Raw genomic sequence first — 2,596 nt, forward strand, 5'->3', positions numbered from 1 at the left:
CTCTAGATCTTATATCATGAATTAAAGGAGTTCTTTTCAGGACTTCATTGTCCATCTCCATAGTTTTAACAGGGAGATATTTCAGCTTAATTAAAGCATCTTCTTAATTCTCTACCTTTCCTGAAGCTTCTTTTCTTTCTTGTCACTGGTAGTTTATAAAGTCTCTTTTCATGTTGATCTTTCTTTCTCTCTCTCTCTGGATAAAAAGATTAATCCGCAAGTCTCATCTGGGTAATGAAAGTGTTAAAATCTTGCCCAGGCTTTTGTAGATGGTTCGAGGATCTCTGCTGAACAGGAGCTGGAGCCGTCTGCGATGGAAGGTTCCTCATGGCTGTTCTGGAGAGTGTGGTCGCTGCTCCAACCCGCTGCAAGTCCAGGGCTTCTCTCTTTCTTCACTTGGCAGTTTCTAGTGAATGTAGTTACAGCAAAACCTGCAGCCGAGCCAGAGATCGGCTCGGGCCGGCCCAGGGAAAACCTTCCCCAGGCCCCCCCCATCTCCCGGCCGGGAGATGGGGCAGGCCCAACTCCATCCCCGCCCGGCCGCATGGCCTGGGCAGGGACTGGAGGCCTGGAGCTCCGCCACCTTCCACAGCCAGGAAACAAAGAGAACCCAGAGAGCTCTGCTTTTACACTTTAAGGTAGGGTTCACAAGTTGATCCCACTTTTCAATGGCCTAAACTGCTGTCAATTCCCAGCAATGACCGATAATTGGTCAAGAGAAAAGACTCCAAGCACTTCCCAGCAACTCCAACTCCCTTAAAGGTAAAGTAACTCCATGACAACTTTGCAATTATGTATAATGTACTTTCTCCAATTCCTGAAAGAGAGTTCAAGGGTACTACTATGCTCCATTCTTTGGGCCACAGGACATGAGAGATCACTGTGACATCCGCACCTGTGTCTAGCATGCCTGTAATTGTAATTGTCATGTCACCACGTGTTAAATCACAGGTGAGTTGAGGTCGATCATGACCTATTTGCTTTATCCAAAAAACATGGACATCCGCGTCTTCCTTGCTAGATAGAGTTTGTACATTAGCTACTGGGGTAATTTGTCATATTGCATACGATGGCAAAGCAATGGCTTTAGCTATGGGAGTATTCTCTGGAACGATCAACGGATGGTGCAAGGGTTGAGCTAAAACTGTCAGCTCTCCATTATGATTTGCTGAAATGACTGATGGATAAACAATGAGTCCTAAAGTACTGCTTCTGTCCGTGCCTATAATTAAAAACTCTTGCTGCTTCCATGACATTCCAGTGACTCCCGTGGGAATCACTGCATGACTTTCATTCATAAAGTAGATTAACTTGGAAGCTGCCAATTCGCACTGTGCCCCTGGTGGCAGCAGCTCTGGATCACTTGGGAAGTTGCAGATGGTCCTGCAGATGGAATCTGATTGAGATTCCCTGCACAATGTGTTCCTTGAGGGATCTGGGGGTGCTGAGTTGTCACCGTCACTTGTGTCATAGCGCGCTGGTGTTCCGCGCTCTTCTGCCCGTTTCCCAGAATGGGCAGAGGTTTTCTATCCACAGTTGTCTTGGAATAACATTGACTTGCATAATGCTTTCCTCTTCTGCATCTTGGGCAGAGACCTGGTGTTTTCATGTTTTCTGAAGTCTCTGGAGAAATTTTTCTGATGTGCCCATGTTTTCCACATTTAAAACATGGCTTCTTAGACAAGTCTGTGGTCAGCCCAGCTAGCTCAGTTGGTAGAGCATGGGACCCTTGATCCCAGGGTAGTGGGTTCAAGCCCCACATTGGGTGCCATTTGTCTTGTTATGGACCTTGGATTAGGTTCTTTTTCCCTTTGAACTGAAGATTGATGAGAGGGAGGCAGTTTTCTCTTGTTTGGTCTCAGTTGTTTATTTTTTTCTTATCAGCATTACAAGGTACAAGGAGCTATGTGCACTATGATAGAAAAGGGGTAAAATGGCTAACAAAGATCTTCCTCAAGGTCTTTTATATGTCCATTTCCCCAATTAACAGATGCCAACTGAATTATTTTTCTTAGCGACCCAATGACCCAACACTTGTTTGCCGCAGGTAAAGGTATATATCTTGCATCTCTGACCCCAACAAAAAGTTAAATTTATTTCTTATAATCTCTACTGGTTTTGTTTCCTATAAGTAACACAAAAGAATAGTGACTGTTGTTTACTAGGAAATTTAGAAGTTTTTAACCTTATTTCAGATTTGGTCATTAAGACATGAATATTCTAAAAATATTATCTTAATTTCTTTAGATACTGCTGACATATTCATTGTATAATGTGAATTTATGGATTTTTATGATGAACACTCTATAGAGTGTCACTGTTGTATTTATAGCCAGCTTCTTCTATATTTTAACATATCTTTTAGACACATGTCATTTGAGATCTTTTTGTTTTCTAACTACAGATGCATCTTGGTAAACGAGCTATACAACTGTTCCTATATAAGGTTTTTTCTTGTTTTTTACTCCTTTCCTTGTTTAAGAAGACTTGCTTTTGCCTAATCCAGTGCAGCTTTATTATTTTTCAGTGCTTCCAGAATTCCAAGAAAATGTATCATTACTGAAAGACAGCTACCATGAGAGAAATTTCAGATTAA

General features: G+C 42.3%; 1 non-coding gene across 1 annotated transcript; it reads left to right on the forward strand.

Moving 5' to 3' along the window:
* The first annotated feature begins 1,695 nt into the window (after positions 1-1,695).
* Positions 1,696-1,768, forward strand: TRNAK-CUU (transfer RNA lysine (anticodon CUU)). The gene has a single exon. It is a non-coding gene; the product is annotated as a tRNA-Lys (tRNA).
* Positions 1,769-2,596: the final 828 nt, after the last annotated feature.

The sequence above is a fragment of the Cyanistes caeruleus genome, chromosome 7 (genome assembly GCF_971803275.1).
Source record: "Cyanistes caeruleus chromosome 7, bCyaCae1.hap1.1, whole genome shotgun sequence".
NCBI lineage: Eukaryota > Metazoa > Chordata > Aves > Passeriformes > Paridae > Cyanistes > Cyanistes caeruleus.